This window comes from Miscanthus floridulus, chromosome 16, assembly GCF_019320115.1.
Source record: "Miscanthus floridulus cultivar M001 chromosome 16, ASM1932011v1, whole genome shotgun sequence".
Classification (NCBI taxonomy): domain Eukaryota; kingdom Viridiplantae; phylum Streptophyta; class Magnoliopsida; order Poales; family Poaceae; genus Miscanthus; species Miscanthus floridulus.
In genome coordinates, this window is record NC_089595.1 from 74,765,231 (window position 1) to 74,785,113 (window position 19,883).

General features: G+C 42.1%; 1 pseudogene; it reads right to left on the reverse strand.

Moving 5' to 3' along the window:
• Positions 1 to 601: 601 nt before the first annotated feature.
• On the reverse strand, positions 602 to 19,056 carry LOC136511523 (ARM REPEAT PROTEIN INTERACTING WITH ABF2-like; annotated as a pseudogene).
• Between the last annotated feature and the right edge of the window lie 827 nt (positions 19,057 to 19,883).

A 19,883-nucleotide genomic window follows, 5' to 3' on the forward strand; every position in this document is an offset into this window, starting at 1 on the left:
CGTTCGATTCTCACTTTTTCCTTTTATTTTTTATTTCTTTTCTCTATCGTAATTTATTTTCTCACTATAATATGTATATTTTTTTAAAAGACGTTGGACAACAACAATTTACGTGTACAAGTTATAATATTCATATAATTTATCATGTAAAGTTGTATTTATAAAAGTTATGTTGAAAAATTGTCATGAATAAGTTTGCCTTTTGAACAAGTGTTATACTTCCAAAGTTATATAAAAATGTTATCATGACAAGTTATCTATAACATATATTAAAAAACATATTAACCAAGTTATGTCAATAATAAGTTATGTCTCATGATATATATTATACAAATAATCTATAACATATATTAAAAAACATATTGACTCAGTTATGTCTCATAAAACATATTATACGTATATGTGTGCAGCCTTATAACTTTCTAAAAACGAAGACTTACAAAAATATTTTTTTTAATGAAAAGTTGCGGGATTAGCCAGCGATGATCAGTGGCTCTGCCTGACTTTGAGCAAACCTTATCAGCAAATATCATGCATCTAATTGCATCTATGATTACATTGTTGTCTCGGTAAATCCAATCGGTGGTTCCACACTAGGAGATAAACGGGCAACTTTATCACTACGGGGGATAATTTCTAACTTGCTCAAGCTTCATACTTTAAACAAATGCGGGCATACACTGAACTGTGAACTGGAAACAAACACTAAACTCAGAAACAAAGCTGAGACCGACGAATTAGGACCATCCAACTACAGCCCTATCCCAGTGTAAGCTGGCCGATGCATGACTAAGACACAGGTTCTCTTTACCCATATCCTCTACTAAATCTTAGAAAAGTTTGTTACATTGCTGATGTTAATTTGAAGGACCCGGCCACCATGTACCCACAATAGATACCATCGAACGCTCAGCGCCAGAAACGTTACTGTTCAGGATCTCCAGCAACTTTGGTCAGATGACGGCGTCGGTGTCAATGAATTGGGACTCAAATCAAGTCTGTGAGTTCCTGTCAGCTTGGACTTGGACTTCTTGATGAACTCAGTGCCTTGGTTAGGAAATTGCGGAGCTCTGGAATGACACGCTGGATCAGCTGTGGAGAACTGCATGCCAAGATTGCGTGTTAATATTTGAGTTACTTGAAATCGTACTGGTCTCAGATCAAAGGTTATTAGCAAGAGAAGGTACCCAGCTCTGGTGCAGATCTTGTTAAAATGTTCCAGAACGTACAAGATGCATGTATGTCTCAGTGACACGGCGTGAAAGGCTTCGGACAAGTCATACATGTCAGATACGTTATCTAGATTCACATCCTACAAGGCAAATAATGGAATTCAAATTAATATCTAATATGCAGTTTAAACAAGGAATAGAGAGTAGCTTTTATAATCACCTTCGCAATAGTATATTCACATAGGCGTTTGAGGCCTTCTAAGAGATACTGATCAGCAGCTCTAAGAAGATCCTGTGCAATTTCACTGGTAACCTGCACTGACCCTGTATAGATAAATCTGCAAAACCAAAGAGGGTTTCAGACTTTAATCCAGCATACAGTGGCATAAAAAAGAAAAGAGGAAAAATAGTTGCAGATTCATCAACAGAATGAGAACTGTGGCCAAATGAGAAGGGGGTTCAATGACTTACTAACCTCATCATGAGTTCAAAGACCTCCCATCTGATATTTGGAATTTCAATGTCTCTTGCATCCTTTTCCTGGTTAAGAAAATGACCTTTAAATTAGACATGAGATTCAAGGTTTGTTCAAAACTAACATACTATATACAGCAACAATATATCAACTATGGAAAGAGATCAACAGACTAAAACCAGCAAAAGCACATTATGTTGTGGCAAGTCAAAACTCACCCTGTACCCGCCATCAAACATTGCACGAAATGCATCTGAACAAGCAAGCAAAGCAATTCTGTGTGCATAAAAGCGCTTTCCTGTAGAAGAAGGGATTAAGATTATCTGGGACACGATAGAAAAGAATTATTTAAAGTACCTACTGATGAAATCACTGTCATGAAATAGTACCAACCTTCTACCAAGAAAGTAACGTCTGAAAGTGTTGAACTATTCACGTATTGCTCACCAAGATAAACCTGCAATGAAATATAAATTCAGTAACAATTGCCAGTGCCTGTGTCACAGCATAGCAGGTCACAAGCCCTGGTAAAAGAGTAAGGTTTAGGCGCGGCGAGCCAATGTAAAAACTTAGCCACTTTAATGGAGATGAAACCCAAAAGAATCCTGTTGGGGCGTAACCCTCTTAGCGACGCGCTATGTCGGAACCCAGGTATGGTGTTAAATGAGCAAGGGCTGGGTCGTCACCCCCGTGACGCGCCGTGTCGCGATCTAAACACGGTAAGTGAGTAAGGATCGGGTCGTCGCATTCTTAGGGGCGCGCCACATCGGCGCCCGGGTGTGGTGCAAAATGAGCAAGGGTCTTCACACCTAGCTCGGCGGGTGCGAAAGGTAAGGATGCTAGTCGAGCCAACTAAGATCCGTTTAGGTAGCTGGAATGTAGGGTCCCTTACAGGTAAGTTAAGAGAGTTAGTGGACACATCGGTTAGGAGACGTGTAAATATCTTATGCATCCAAGAGACTAAATGAAAGGGGCAGAAGACGAAGGAGGTGGACAATACCGGCTTCAAGCTCTAGTACACAGGGACAACTTCAAATAAAAATGGAGTATGAGTTTTGATTGATAAGAGCCTCAAGGATGGTGTGGTGGAGGTGAGAAGGCAAGGGGATAGGATCATCTTAGTTAAACTTGTCATTAGTGATATGGTCTTAAACGTAACTAGTGCGTATGCCCCAAGTAGGCCATGATGAGAGAGCTAAGCAGCTTTTCTGGGACGACTTAGATCGTTTGGTTAGAGCTGTCCCTAGTAGCGAGAAGCTCTTTATAAGAGGTGATATTAATGGCCATGTAGGTACATCAAGTGCAGGTTTCGAGGCGGTTCATGGAGGTTTTGGATATGGTAGTAGGAACCAGGAGGGAGAGAAAATCTTAGACTTCGTCATAGCTTTTGATCTGATGATAGCTAACACTTTCTTCCGTAAGAGACAGTCCCATTTAGTGACCTTTAGTAGCGGCCAGTACTCTAGCCAAATCGACTTTGTCCTTACAAGGAGGGATAAACGAACATGCGTGGACTGTAAGGTGATACCTAGAGAATGTGTGATCGCTCAACACAAGCTTGTGGTGGCTGACTTCCGCTTTCTGGTGCAAGCTCATGGGAACAAACAAGCTAGGGTTGCTAGAACGAAGTGGTGGAAATTAGAAGGTGAGGCATCAAAGGTCTTTAAGGAAAAGGTTATTGAAGAGGGCCCTTGGAATGATGAAGGCAATGCAAACAACATGTGGGAGAAGATGGCTACATGCGTTCGGAAGGTTGCTTCGGAGGTGCTTGGAGTGACTAAAGAGAGCGGATGCGACTCAAAAGACACTTGGTAGTGGAATGAAGATGTGCAAAAGGCTATTAAGGAAAAGAAGGAGTGCTATAAGCGCTTTCATGACAGGTGTGCAAACAACATAGAGAAGTACAAGGTGGCAAAGAAGACTACAAAACAAGCGGTGAGTGACGCAAAGGGGCGGGCCTATGAGGACCTCTACCGACGTTTGAGTACAAAGGAAGGAGAGAAGGACATTTATAGGATGGCTAGGGCTCGCGATAGGAAGACAAGGGACTTCAACCAAGTCAAGTACATAAATGATGAGAGGGAGCAGCTCTTGGTGAAGGAGGATGAGATCAGACATAGATGGCAAGAGTATTTTGATAAATTGTTCAATGGTGAGAACGAGAACACCACCTTTCAACTGGACGACTCATTTGATGACACTAACAGACGCTTTGTGCGGAGGATTCAAGAATCGGAGGACAAAGAAGTCTTGAAAAAGATGAAAGGGGGCAAAGCGATGGGCCCTGATGGTATCCCAATCAAGGTGTGGAGATGTCTCGGGGATATAGTTATAGTATGGCTAACCAAGATGTTCACCAATATCTTTCGATCGAACAAAATGCCTGAGGAGTGGAGAAGAAGCATATTGGTACCAATCTACAAGAACAAGAGAGATATCCAAAGTTGTACTAATTATCGGGGAATTAAGTTGATAAGCCACACTACGAAGTTATGGGAGAGGGTCATCGAGCAGCGCCTGCGAGGAACGACGTAGATATCAACAAACCAAGTTGGTTTCATGCCCGGAAGGTCAACCACAAAAGCAATTTTCTTAATAAGACAGGTTATGGAGCGGTTTAAAGAACAGAAGGACCCCACTTGGTTTTCATTGACTTGGAGAAGGCTTATGACAAGATACCAAGAAATGTTATGTGGTGGTCTTTGGACAAACATAAAGTCCCATCAAAGTGTGTGACCCTCATCAAGGATATGTACAACAATGTTGTGACTAGTGTTCGAACAAACGATGGTAACACAGATTACTTCCCGATTAAAATTGAACTTCATCAAAGGTCAGCCTTAAGCCCGTATCTCTTTGCCTTGGTAATGGATGAGGTTACCAGAAACATACAAGGGGATATCCCTTGGTGTATGTTGTTCGTTGATGATGCAGTGTTAGTGGACGAAAGCAAGGCGGAAGTAAATAGGAAATTAGAGTTATGGCAACAGACCCTTGAGTCTAAAGGTTTTAGATTGAGCAGAATCTGAAACCGAATACATGAGATGCGACTTTCAGCCTGTTCGCTTGTTGGTTTCAGCCAGCCCAAACCAGCCAGTCAACAGTGTTTTCCTCTCACAATAAACCAGCACCAGCTAGCCCAAACCAGCCCAGAAACCAACCAGCGAACAAGCCGTTTGTCGGAGTTGTATAGGAGGGAGATGTGAGTTTGGAAGGTCAAGTAGTGCCTAAGAAGGATACCTTTCGGAATCTGGGATCGATGCTACAGAGGGATGGAGATATTGATGCGGACGTTAGCCATAGAATCACAATAAGGTGGATCAAGTGGCGACAAGCTTCTGGCATTCTCTGTGACAAAAGGGTACCACAAAAGCTAAAAGGCAAGTTCTATAAAACGATGATTAGACCGGCTATGTTGTATGGAGCAGAATGTTGGCCTACAAAGATTCGACATGTTCAACAACTGAGTGTTGCAGAAATGTGTATGTTGCGATGGATTTGCGGCCGCACAAAAATGGACCAAGTTCGGAACGATGATATACGTGATCGCCTAGAGGTAGCACCAATTGAAGAAAAGCTTGTCCAACATCGGTTGAGGTGGTTTGGCCATATCCAAAGGAGGCCTCCAGAGGCACCAGTGCATTGTGGAGTCCTAAGCCAAACTAATAATATTGAGGAGAGGTAGAGGAAGACCGAAATTGACATAGGGGGAGACAATAAAAAGATATTTGAAAGCTTAAGATATACCTAGAGATCTATGTTTGAATAGGAGTACTTGGAAAGCAGCTATTGAAGTGCCTAAACCGTGACTTGAGACTCTTGGTGGGTTTCAACTCTAGCCTACCCAACTTGCTTAGGATTGAAAGGCTATGTTGTTGTTGTTGTAACAATTGCCAATGCCTCAGCCATTACCGGAACAATTGGATGGAAAAATCCCACGATGTCACAATGACTTTATTTAGGATAGCAAAATACAGGCAGTGTTTGGAAATCTTGTTAAAAATGCCAATGATAGCTAAATTCTGACCACAATTTTTAAGACAATGCCAAGCACTATAAAAATATTGACATGATATTTTTTTATCGAACATGCAGGAGAGCTGCGTATCTTTGTATTATAGGGAAAAGAAATGGTACATACAAGCACCCCTCTTACTGCACCCCTCTTACTAGGACCAAGGTAAGGGGGGTTACAACAAAGAAAACTAAGCTAGCCTAGATTTCTAACTGACTTAGCCCAAGACCCTGTAGCTTGGAAGCCCCAGCAAGCGTCCAGAGATGAGCTTCTAACTTCAGGTTTCTAGGTGTAGTAGGGACACTGGAGAGTCTCCCTCAAACACACGCATTCCTCTGCTTCCAGGGCATCCAGGGACCCAAGATGATGAGGGTGTTAACCCCTTTTCTTTGATCTTTGCTAATTCTTTTGCTAGCTCTCCGCCACCAAGTAGTGAAACTATGTTTAGTAATGCTAGGCACCAGCTGCTGCAAGTTAAGTGCAATGAAGAATGAACCTATGCCAAAACTGTCTTGCAAAGACACAGGTTGTAAGGATGTGCTGGACTGTTTCCTCCTCTTGATCACAGAGTAGGCATTTATCCGGATGAGACAGACCATGTTTTGCAAGCTGATCAGCAGTCCAACATTTACCTTTCATGGCATGCCAGAGGAACATTTATTTTCCTCCAGCAGGTTGTACACACTATCATTCACAACAAGTTGGACTACAAGACTCGTTTGGGCCCTTATATACCTTGTTGAACCAAAGCACCATTCCACAATGATGAATCAAAATAAATTCATGTGCATCCTAGCACACTGAAGATCATGCCATTGTGATACTATTTTTAACCATACCACAGTCAGCTCATAAAGTCAAACAGCATACGTAATACAAAGTAAAAAAAGGGCAGACCCAGTGCCAGAGGCTCCCACATGAGTGGGGTCTGGGTAAGGGAAAAACCGAGGCAAGCCTTCCTCCCGCAAATCTGCGGAGAGGCTGCTTCGAACCCACGACATGGTGACTCAATGAGACAGCTTTCACCACTACACCAGGCCTGCGTAATACAAAGTAAATTTAAATTTAATAATTCTTTTGCATACCTGAGGTGTTGGGGATGGAGGGGCAGCATCCATGGGAGAAAGTGCTGCAGCTTTGTTGGCCAATTTGTATAATGCTGCTGAGCCATCTTGTTGATGTTTTGAGCTCATGGAAATCAGAAGATCAAGAAGCAAGTCGAGACCTGGATGACCCATAATTTAAATTCATGAAGAACACCATACAGTAGAATGGAAATGAAAAGGTACAATTTTTCAGTGGTTGCAAAATTGTTTACCATTATTATCAATAAAAATTGTTCTTTGATCTTCAGGGGCACAAAGGTGTGCAAGAGCCAGAGCAACACGCCTTTGCACAGATTTCTCTCCTACTCGCATCAAATAAAGCAAGTGTTTCAACACCTGTAAACCATCACATGGGAACAAACTTCATAAATACTATAGTCAAGCACATCGCAAACAATGAAATACAGAAACCTTGCAAGCATAACTTACTCGGCCATTTATCTTCTCCTCTAACCTCTTCAATGTTTTTGCCACACAGTCCTTTGTTGCCTGAAATTAAGAATAGCTTAATAACAAGCATTCACAACAAAGTGACCAATATACAATGAAGGCCAATGTACCTGGACAATAAATTCTCCATCTTGCAACTTTTGAGCACCTCCTACTTTAATGAAGTCAGATACATAGTCCTATAAGAAAGAACAGTGATTTGCTTCAGAAATAATGAAGATAAGAAATATAAGATAAACATTTTATAAAAAATGAGTTAATCCCATTAGAAAGGAACATGGAGTGTGGAATTATTAACCAATAGTGGAAAAGGGATATTTGAGAGAGATGGCAAACCTTGTGAAAAACAAAGATCATAAATTACCTCATTATCTGCAACCCCATAAAGGGCAAATGCAGCATTATGTTGCAGAGATCCATTTTTTGAGTCAAGAAGTTTTAACAAAGGCACCAAGCCACCATTATATGCAATACCTGCTTGGTTATGTGTGTCCTGATAAAAGACTCTTTAGATTAGATTACGAGTTGCAACTAAGCAAAAGAAACAACCCCACTAACCCATAAGTGAAAGGAAAAGATGAATGGGGATTTCCCCTTACATTATATGATATGAAAGAGCGAAAATGCGTTAGATAGTTAAACTTTTCCCAGATAGTCAACTGGGTCCATAATCTCTCAAGTGAGGATCTGGGTCAACTTTTTAACTGGTTCACTCCACATTGCACTCTGTATAAAACTAGCCAAACAATACAACAACAACAACAACAAAGCCTTTAAGTCCCAAACAAGTTGGGGTAGGCTACGAAGTTTGGTTGGTTGCAATTGTCAGAAATATTATCGCTCTGCTAGAATGTACCACTGACAAAGTGATAGTCAGACAGCAGACCAGCTCCTAGCACCTAATCGACGATTAGCTAGGGCCAAAGTCACAGGGAATGCTCCAAGCACCCATCATTGGGCTAGGATAACTAAGCTAGGGATCAAGCCAGGATGGCGTAACCTAGGAATTACAAATGTTCAAAAGTTTTGCTAAGATATGAATGGTTAGTGGTCAGAGCATATGGTGGAGCAAAAACCAAAAGACATAATTCCCTTACAAAAAAAACAGAGTTAGATGCACTCCATTAACTTATGCGGGGGTTTCTGTTAGGCCCATCAACTCTAAAAGTTGATTTCTGGGTCCATAAACTTTATAAGTGGTTCATCGTAGGTCCATACCCCTTCGTTTGGCCCATAGATCTGATGTGGCATGTGGAGTCAGCAGCCAGCATGGCATGAAATTTGCAATTAGCCACTCCTCCCTCCCTTCTCCTTGCTCTATTCCCTGAGCGGCAGTGTGCAGCAGTGAGCGCAAGTGCCGGTAAGCGGCACGAGCATAGAGGGCGGTGGCACGTGACGAAGGCCCAGTGACGCGACATAGGGCCACAGGGGCGCATGGCAGAGACACGACGGCACATGTGTCCCATGAATCATCTCCTTCCTCTTCTTTCTTCCCCAAATCAACATAGGCACAAGTATGGCGTGGAGGGGCCGATTCGGCCAAGGGAGCACTCGGCGGCGGCAATGGATGGGACCACGAGCTACCAGCGCACCCGAGGGTGGTTTTAATTTGTCCGATGGAGGCCAGTAGCGGGTCGGCCACGAGCGTGCCAATCCAGCGGTCGACGGCAGGTAGAAGGTAGACGGTGGGTCCGGCATAGACTTGCCCTAAATGCATGCGCACTAGGACGATGGGACCACAGCGGACTCAACCGCACACTCATTGAAGCGGTGATGTCCTATACCGACAAGAATGGTAGCGCAAGTGAGCAGACCATGGCAGGACAGCTGCAGTACGGTGGGCTAGGAGCTCCGACACGGTGTTTGTGCGTTCAACGAGCGCAAAGGGTAGAGGAGGCAGAGATGGACTCAGTAGAGCTCATTTCTAGGACAGAGCTGAAGCACAAGGCAAGGAACAGCGGCCGTAGCAGGAACTCGGTGACCGGTAATGGTGGTGGCAAGCACTGGAGCAGAGATACAGCAGAGGCACAGATGCCAGGCACGGTAGTGGGAGCTCGGTGACCGGTAATGGTGGTGGCGAGCACTGGAGCAGAGATAGAACAAAGGCACAGATGCCAGGCTTGAGGGAGCAGAAAGGAGGCCAGCACAGGTGGAGGATAAGCATGGGCTCAGCAAATTTCATGCCATGCTGGCTGCATACCACATCAGATCTAAGGGCCAAACGAAGGGGGGGTATCAACCTGTGGTGAACCACTTTAAAAGTTTGTGGACACGGAAGTAGAATCTAAGGGCCAAACGAAGGGATATGGACCTGTGGCGAACCACTTTAAAAGTTTATGGATTCGAAAATCAACTTTTAGAGTTGATGGACAAACCCCAACACAAGTTAATGGACCTCTGGTGCATTTAACTCAAAAACAAAAGACAGAATTCTGTGCAACCAACATATGGGCTCTTGAACCAACATATGGAGAATAGCTGCGTAACTTCAATTACTTGGCGGAGCAATTGGAATGTGTGTGGTACCAGAGGTACCTCGAATACAGCAGCACCCTGGGTGTGTCGTTGATAATCACAGTGGTGAAGATGCAATGCAGATAAGGGCAGAGCAAGGGACTTGGCACATGCAGACACCAGTAACATGAAGCCCGCATATTTGGAAAATCTGTCCATGTCTAGGAAGAACTGGATAAGGAAGGTATGTGGTGCCAGCAAACTCAATATGGTTTTGCCCTAAACATATTATGATCTTTGCATCCCCAGTCCCCACATATAGTTCCCATCAACAGAGGAGCAAGGGAACTAATTTTGATAAAGTTATACATTGTGTGGATTTTGTAAGAGAGCAAGAAAACAGTAAAGTACCTTATAAACATTAAAAAATATGCTATATTAAAAATAAAAAGTAAACCTGGGCAAGCCTGCCAAGTGCAAAAGCAGACATCTCCCGGAGTTGGACATCAACTGACTGTAGCATTTCAATTAGTGGACGGACTGCACCCCTTTGCACAATATGGACCTGTAAACAAACATATATATTAATCTATCAAGTTCAGAAACGAATTAACTGAAGAAAACATCTTATATCTCTTTGCTTTTGTGTCATTCCTTAGATAATAAGATTTATCATTCTAGATTTCCTTATACTGAACATTATATTCAATTGTTGAGTTCATTCTTTTTCTACCTTCTGCATCTCTCCACTCAAAGAACAGACGACAAGTGGTTCCAATGGCTGTCCTCTCTCCCATCTCCCAAGGAAACATCTAAAAAAATAAAGTAAAACCTACCTCTGCAACAAAGAAACTAACTTCTACAAAAACTTAAATTTTATATCCAATGATTTATTGGTAGGGGAGGGCTTAGGATGTGGTGTAAGCCAGGAGTGGTGGAGCAATTGAAATGCGTGGTAGCCGAGCTAGGTTCAGCTTGAGCATAGAACACAGGGTGTGTTGTTGCCAAGCACAGTGATGAAGACGCAATGCAGGTAAGGGCAGAGCTGGGGACTTGGCACGTGCAGACACCGGAAACATGAGCCCACCATATTTGCAGAACATGTCCATGACTCCTTGTGAGGATGGACTAGATAAGGAAGATAAGTGTGCCAGCACCAGATAGGGCAGTTGCAGAGGCTGCCATATGGCACACCAATCTGGATTCGTGATTGTGTGGCACCCAGATCAGACCAAGAATAAGAGATGCAGAGGCATAGTTAGAAAAGAGCAACAAGGAGAATAAGTGAGGTCATGCATGGACTGGCCAGCAGCATGTAGGCCCTATGAGGCATCATGTCAAAAGGCGCCAGACGGTCCCAGCAATGAGAATCTGTCGCACCTGATGTGCATGGCCAGAAATGGGGTTTACTACTTATTTCACTTCTATCCCAACATACAGTGCACATAAATGTTACATATGTAAATCACCAGTACTTCTGAAAAAGAGAGAATTGCACCCTAGCCCTTAAAGTTGTGTTGTTGTCTCACTCTCACCAACTTCCCTCAACATGCAAATTACTTTGCTAGCCCCCCTAAACTTCAGGTCTGTTTGCAACATTGGCCCAAATCACCTTAACATAACAAATTGTGTTGACATGAGCATTAAACATGGGACCTGCTCTCCATGGCATGTTGACACAGGTTTTGGCCTATAACCATAAGACATGTGCAATATACATTCCAATCACAAATAAATAACATGGATCACAAATAAATAACATGGGTGGCTAAATTCCATCAAATTATGGAACAATAATACAAAATAAATACTTCTTGAAAAAGAAGGGGATTGATAGTCTAATATTAGCCAAATATACATGGTATTGAAAGTCACATTCATAAATAATGCCTAACTGCAATAAGGGCCTGTTCACAAGAAGACACGGCTACCAGTTGAGTACACCATAAATAATGACACATACGAAAACAAAATATTTTGTTGACTGGTCAAATAATTAGTCAATTTGATGGCATCATCTACATATCCATGTCAGTGATGTATTGATCAATGGAAAAGAAAAGGGAAGGAAGCGACGATAAAAGAAAATAAACAATCCAGTATAATAGCCCATGTTTGTTGCCACATCAGCACCATCAATTAAACTAAGTAGCCAACGGTAATTTGGGCCGATGCCACAATGGGTCCAAAGTTAGAAGGGCTCACAATGTAAGTTACAAATTGAGGGGTGTGCGAGAGACAACCATGCAAATTCACGGATTAGTGGTGCGATTCTCTCTTTAGTTTTGACTAACCTACCAGTGGATTTGCAAAATTTACTGATGACTTGTAAACAATAAGTATTCCATATTTGTTAAGCACCTTGCAATCCGAGTCGGCCGAAGCAAATTGCCCTAGCAACAAAGCAGCCTCTCTTTGGCTTTCTGTACAACATGAGCTGAAAAAAATAAAGAAAGCAATGTTTCATACATCAAGCAGATATTCCTGAGGTGAGTTGCCAGTGTAGAGCAAATCATAGAACACCCTTTAAAACTTGAATACAAAGAACCTTCTCATTTGAATAAGATGGTATTCTAGAATACAAGATGAGAAAGGAGCCAGTAGCTTGGTTGGTACAGTTTCCCAACAAGAAGGCCTCCCACCCAAAATTCCAGTCCCTCGCCAAATGTAGATACCTCACTGAACCGGTTTCAGCGAGTTTTTGGACAACCAGTGTTCAATACTCCCCCTCTTTAAGACAAAGCCATGGTCAAGTGTTTCTCTAGAAATAATATAAAAATGACAAGGATCTGAATAGGAGGACTAGGAATGGCCTAGCCTACGCTCGAACATAATAATTAGCATTGTTTTGGTTGGCTTAATCATTAAAGCTTCATGTATACTGGTGTCCTCAAAATTAGAGCATCTCCAACAGATTACTTATCTCATCCCTGATACTAAAAATATGCAATATAAGGGATTGAAGTTTTAAGTAACTACTTAAAATCCCTATCCACTCCCTCTCCCCTATCCACTTTAAAAGTATTGGTAATCTGTTGGGAGAGGAGAAGAAAGAGCTACACTACTAATAATACATAATAGATCACCTATATAGACTTTTAGGGGATGCAGGATAAGTAATCTGTTGGAGATGCTCTAATAGAACATTTGTAAGGCATGCTCAACAGAGCATGCAGTATATATCTATACCTAATACTCCTTCCGTCCCAAAAAGAATGTATATTATAGATTTGAAACAGATCAAACTTTCTTAAGTTTAACTAAGTTTAAAGAAAATGTATCAACATTTATGTTTCCATTTAGGTTTACTATAAAAATATATTTTATAGTTAATCTAATGATACATATTTTGTATCATAAATGTTAGTATTTTTTTAGTATAGATTTGGTCAAACTTTACATTGTTTGACTCCTAGGGAACAGAGAATTACATTCTTTTTGTACAGTGGGAGTATTAAAGAGCAAAAGTTTATCTCCTCAGGATTTTGTCCGTCAGCCAAGCCCATTCATACATTCATCGCCTCACCAGCGGTCCCTCCGCGTGAACGTATGTTCCCCCGTCTCGTCCAATGCTGCACCCTGACTTTTGTCCAACTGTCCAAGACCCCGCCCTTGGCTCACACCTCCGCCTGCCTGCATGCTACACCGCCTTCGACACGGCCGTTGGCCCCCACGACGGACATGAAGCATGACTGCCCCATGGGAGGAGATCTGGAGAACACCTGTGAGAAGACGGCACCGGCTCCACGGCCAAGCGTAGAGCTTCTTAGCATGCCCCTTGCCTTCCTTGCGACAGCGCAGTATTGGAAGCTCCATCCTCCCCCTCCAACCTGGGATACCGGATCCAGGCATCCGGCACGTCGTGGTGGAGGCCCATGGGTCATGGAGTCCATGGCTTTTAGAGGTTTGGCCTCCTCCGCGATCAACGAGTGGTGTTGAGATCTAGTCGTGGGCAGCACAACCGAGCTGCTAACCCACTCCCACGGAACCTGATGGCGAGGTCTGCAATTCTTCTCCTTTTCTATCTGTGTTTCTTCAGATTCACATCTTATTCAATTATTGAACATTGGCCTCAATAAATGTGTGTTTATTGGCCTCAATAAATGTGTGTTGCTCAATCAACCAGACATCATATCAATGCTAATTGAGTTGAATCAACCCACAAGCAACTCCCATGCCCGAGAAACAATATGGAACTCTCTTCTGGTTGTTTGGGCATGCAACAGTTTAACATGGTATGAACCTTAGTTCATATCGGGGATAGGGAGGATAACCATTGCCAAGAGGAAGGCCAGGCAAAGTCGGCGTGGAGGGAGACTAGAATATTTGGGGTAACTGGATTGTTTGTTGTTCATTGCTTGATTCATCATAAGCTGATTACAGGGGTATAAATAGAGCTGCCCAGCCTCTAGGCGCCCAGCCTCTAGCTCCTCGTTTCTCTCCCCACCATTAACTCTAATATCTCAACCATACTACTAATTCTCATTGATTACAGCCGCATGCTCTTACTGCTGTGCTTCTGGCAGCTGCATGCGCCTCTATTGCTGCAGCCATAACTACTAATCCCCAATCATCTACTAAGGGCCTGTTTGGTTACCCCCTACTAAAGTTTAGCTACTAAACTTTAGTCACTTTAGCTACTAAACTGCCAAACAAATTGACTAAAAAGGGACTAAAGTAGTTTAGTCACATTAGTCACCCAAGAGTAGCTAAAAGTGGGCTAAAGTGCCTAGTGGACAAGGGCTGCCCCTCATTATTGCTGGTCCCCCACCCTGATTTGGGCATTCATTAGGGGTAGTTTGGCCTTTGTTGAACTGTTTTAATAGCCTTTAGTCACTTTTAGTCACTAGAACCAAACAGGGGTGACTAAAGTTTAGTCACTAGTTTTAGTAGCTAAATTTTAGTCAATGGGAACCAAACAGGCCCTAATTGCTATTGATCACAGCTGCATGCACCTCTATTGCTGCGCTCCTGGCAGCATCTTGAGCCCTGGAGTGGCTTGGAATTGTCGGCCCCACATAACATAACGACTAACTAATGTACAAGGAAGTCCATCTAACCCACACTAACTGAACAGTTTTTTGCTTCAGAGAAAAAAGAGCGGCCAATGGTCCATATGTTCTATATTTTAAAAAGGGAGGGCCATGTATCCTAGATGATCCATATATCCTATATTTTAGAAGGGGCATGTTTCCTAGATTTTAGAAGTAGGTCCAGCGTAGGTGCATGGAAACTCTTGATGTCTCTACTAACAGATGAAAATCGAAGGAGCTAGCTCCTTACCAATATCAGACTGTATTCTGTACATTCACATGTAGAGAAACTCGGCAGTGTTGATTGTTACCAAGACATTCACTCAACTTGCACTAAAAACTTACCCACAGCTATGGAGCCAGAAGGAATCATCAATCATGGATGAGAATTTAACTCTGATCTCACCTGATGTCCTTGAAGCAGACCAACTTTTTGAGAAATTTATTTACCTTTTTTCCATCTTACTCCCTCCGTTTCAGAACACGTGATGTTTTAGGATTCAAAAATAATCCCAGAAAACTTAATGTTTTAGTCCTTAGAACACTAGGTTGGGCCCATACCAGCTTGAGTTCTTACTTCTTAGAACACCATGTTGCACTGCATGTCGACATCCATTCCTTTGGAATGGAAGGAGTACCTTTGCAATAACTATTCTACTTTGGAGATATACATCTATTTTGGTCCCCCTTTCTCATGTAAAGGATTAGTATTTTCCATAGCAACGCGCGGGCATTTCTGCTAAGGACCTTACTCTTTTCTCCCCTTTTATACAAAAACTCTTTTTCCCGTTGCAACGCACAGGCATATTTGCTAGTGATAATGCACAACTATGCTAGCAGTATTGGAGCAGAACCTAACAAATATATACAATTATAAAGTTCTTTATGCACCTCATAAAGCTGCACTTCCCTATGATGACCATACCTTAATAATCCAATCACAGGTTGCAGTGCCCCTGCGTTAAGAACCTCCTTCTTGATGTTTGGTGATGAATGAACCAAATTTCCAATGACACCAACCTAACATGTCAGTCGAGAAAAATGGTTAGAGTGCATTGCAATAAAATTAAAGAAATCGTGAATAGATTAGATCCAACATTGTGCTGATATTCTATGAAAGTTTATCAGCAAACATGTTGGATTGATAAGGATGTTAGTACAGAAAGGTAACCTTGCACCATGTAGAAGTTTATTCAACGGATAAAAGAGCATAGAACAGCAAGTCAATATAAGGAGGTAACTCAGAGCGTCGGACCAGTTTCATGCAATTTATTTGTTTTGCATAAGCTTCTACAATCAAGTTTACTTAGCAAACCTGTTACAAGTAGCAGGTGCAGATTACTTTTTGAAATATTTCAGGAACCAAGTAGTAAATAGCCTCAGCCTCTAGTGTTGTCTCAGTACTTGCCGCACATTTATGCATTCAAATAAACATTTAATCTTCAAGCATCCATGTACATGCACCATGATACAGGCTTAACTGCATGGCTGCACCACTGGCCCTCAAACTTATTTGGGTGTATTGCTAAGTTTTCAAATCTTCAATTTCAGCCTCAAAGATCGCCTGAACTAGCTTAATACAGCCATTAAGGTCTATCGCCAGTTGACAAAAAGAAAACAGAAAGTGCGTTCAAGATATTTACCTTAGTCAATTCAATAACCTCTACGGCACGTTTGGTTGGGGGTAATTGGTAAAAGGGAATGGGAGTTTGGGGGGTAAGAGTTTAGAAATCTTTTGTTTGTTTAGTGGGACGGGAAAGTGAGTTTACAGGGCTAACTCCTACCAATCACTTCCCTTTCTCACAGAAACACACACACACTCTTTCCGTGTCTTATTTCCCTCAATGAACCAAACAAGTGATTGGACCTAAAAATCAAATTCTCGTAATTCGCTACAACTCCCACCACCAATTCCCATGCCCCTTCCCAATAGTTGCCAAACGCACTGCTAGTGGTTTCACTAAGGTTGGTTATATGCAATAGATCAATATCAGTGCACAACTTCAGGGTAATCATGAATCCAGATTAATATAATTTCATCAATGGGATCAGAAAATATTAATCAAACTGCATCTTACATGGCAGGAAATATTGAATAAATTATGCAAAGCCTATGATATAAATGTGTTGTAGGACAACATAATATCTGTAAGGTAACTGCTAACAGTCAACAAAATTAAGTTTCTATTTTCAACTTTGGAAATACAACAACAACAACAACAACAACATAGCCTTTCAGTCCCAAGCAAGTTGGGGTAGGCTCATTTTCAACTTTGGAAATACATTCAAAATTCAAAATTGTCCATGTAATTGAGGATGAAACATGGTCTAGCATGAAATTTAACGCTAAATATACAGTGTTATGATCCAGCATTAAGTTTCAAGATGGAGCATTAAAATTGTATATTTCACAAGGCCTTGCAATGATAAATGCTGATTAAGGATTGTGCAAAATTGTAGAATGGCACAATTTCAAATGATATGATCATTTATCTGTAACAACATTAACCTGCTCATAATCAATCAAACGATACATCTCAACAGTGTGAGAAAGTGCTCTTAGAGAAGTGGAGTTGACATCAGAATATTCAGTGCCTCATAATCAAAACTGGAGAATAGCATAAGGCCTTACTGCTTCATAGTGAATTGCAGCATCTTCAGATCGCAGCATTAAGATCAAAGTTGGCAAAGCATTGCATTGAACAATCTGCATTACAGGAATTTACCATGTCGTGAATATGTGTAAAAGGCATATGCAAGTTCAGATGTCAAAATCTAACATAATTATAGCCTTCATTGATTTTGATATCTCACCTGAGTTTTATTTTCATCATTTTTAAAGGCTAAAGTCCGCAAGGCACCTGCAGCTGCCCTCTGCACCTTAAGATCCTGCGATTCTAGCAATTTAACAAGTGGTGGGATTCCACCTTCCATTCTGCAGTAAAACAAAACCCTCAGCAAGTGAAAACTTCTCAAGGAAAACGTTATCAAATGATCAAAGAGGCATAAAACAAAACCTGACGCTAGTTTTGATGTTGCTATTCTCATGTGCAAGATTTGTAATTGCATCAGCTGCTCTCTTGATAACGCTATTAACCACCCTCGAATTTGTAGTATTTTTCTGCCTTTTCAAGAGTCTCACTAGAGGAGGTAGTGCACCAGCATCAACTATAAGTTGTTGATGTTCAGGCTGTTACAGTGAACACAGAATAAATGATTAAATTGACCATAGCAATAATAACTAGATGAAAAGTACATAAGAATAAAGCATCAATTGCTCAAAACACAACTATTAAAAGATCCCTACAGAACTAGAGCGATTATGATATCTTAGGTTCCTAAGTTTTTCTAAAGGGTGAGAATGACTAGAAAGACACCACGTATATAGCACTTGGAAGTTCCTAGGTTTTTCTAACTATTAAAAGGCATGGGATCTTACAGTTTTTTACAAGAAATACAGATATATGAGGATGAGGTTTGGGCCTTCAGAATTACAGTATATATATACATGGGATAGTTTAAGTTCTTAAAGTTTGTAATCCTATGCCACAGGAAACTTGAAAATTCACAGCCCTATTTAGAACATAAATTCGTCGATAATACAAGTAATTGCATTGGTACCAAAAGTGCATCTACAACTCAATTAGGGAATTAATGAAGGAACCTTTACAGCTAGGAGGCCCAGAGCGAAGGCAGCGCCCTTCTCAACCTCATGCTCAAACGGCCGCAGTTGTTGTTCCTCCTGCGTTGGCGCCGCCACAGCAGGCTCTTCTAGGTGGCACACCAAGGCCGCCACGGCGCCGCCCTCTACAATCACGTTGACAACCTCCTCTGCTCAATTGACAACCACCAGATCCACTCGGTAAGGATGCGGGTGCACGGATCGGCGCGGCCGGAGTGAGGTTTGGCGAAGGGAGGTTACCGTTTTTGGCGAGCTCAGCGAGGACGTGGGTGGCGCGCTTGGCGGCGGCGCGGTCGGCGTGGCGCCACGAAGAGGCGCAGCGGACGAGGACATCAACCTGCGCGCGGACCTCGCGGGCAAGCGCTGCGTGGGAGTGGCGGCAGCAGATCTCGGGGGTGCCCGCCGAGCCGTCCTCCTCCTCGTTGTCATCGTCGGCGCCCGCGCTGCCGAGCGAGAACGCGGTGGCGGCGGCGGCGGCGGCGGCGGATGCCTCGTCCTCCAACTTCCGCTTCTGCCCCTTGCGGCGCGGGCGCTGGGGCTGCTGCTTTTGCTGCTCCGCCTCCATTCGATAGGTCGACGGCGGCGAGCAGGGCGTGACGGATTGTGGAGGAGGAAAAGGCACAAGCAGTGCGATTCCGGCGCGGTAGGGTCCTGTTCGACAGAAATGTAGAAATGAAAATAAAATGAATGTTTTTTTTTTATTTTAAACACTTGTTTTCTGGATGACGCAAAAGGTTCACGCGTGTATTAAGGTAGAGAGAAAATATTTGTTATGCCTTAGTGGCGCCCTAGGGTTCAATAAATTTTACATCGACGCTTAGACCCTCTAGTGTATTGAAATCTATGTTGTTATATTTGGCACTGATCAATCTGTATTGCGGCACCGGCTAGAAGGCCTATGACCGGGCTATATGTAACACCTCTGCTGTTTTGACCTAGCACTAAAATTTGACATGTCATCATATGCATTGCAAGGCATTCATAAAGTAAAAAATTTTGAATGCATTCACTAAATAAGGTTTATTTCATAATGTTGTTATTTCATGTGATGTGATTCAAAACCCTAAATAAAGATCATGACCACAAGGATCAAATTTCATGTGATCATGTGAGGTCATATGTCATTTGACTCAAATAACCCTAATGGGCCATGTTACTGGTCAAAGATCAAAGTTAAAGTAAAAGAAAAACAAATCAAATTTGAATTCAAATCCAAATCATAAAAGTCCTTTTTGTCCCTTTTGTCTAATTCAAAATCCATTTGGAATTTGGGGTTGAGGCAAAAAGCAAAGTTGAAGATTATTGTGTAAGGATCAACTTTGGTATTCAAAGTTTTTCAAGTTTACATATAAATTTTAGAGTAATTTTGAAATGATTCAAATGCTCATATGTACCCCAAATTCAAATTTTAAAATGGAGGCAGAATTTGAAAATATTTCTTGAAGCAAAGTTGTAGAGTTTGAAAAGTTGAGCAACTTTCATTTTTGGAGATTTTC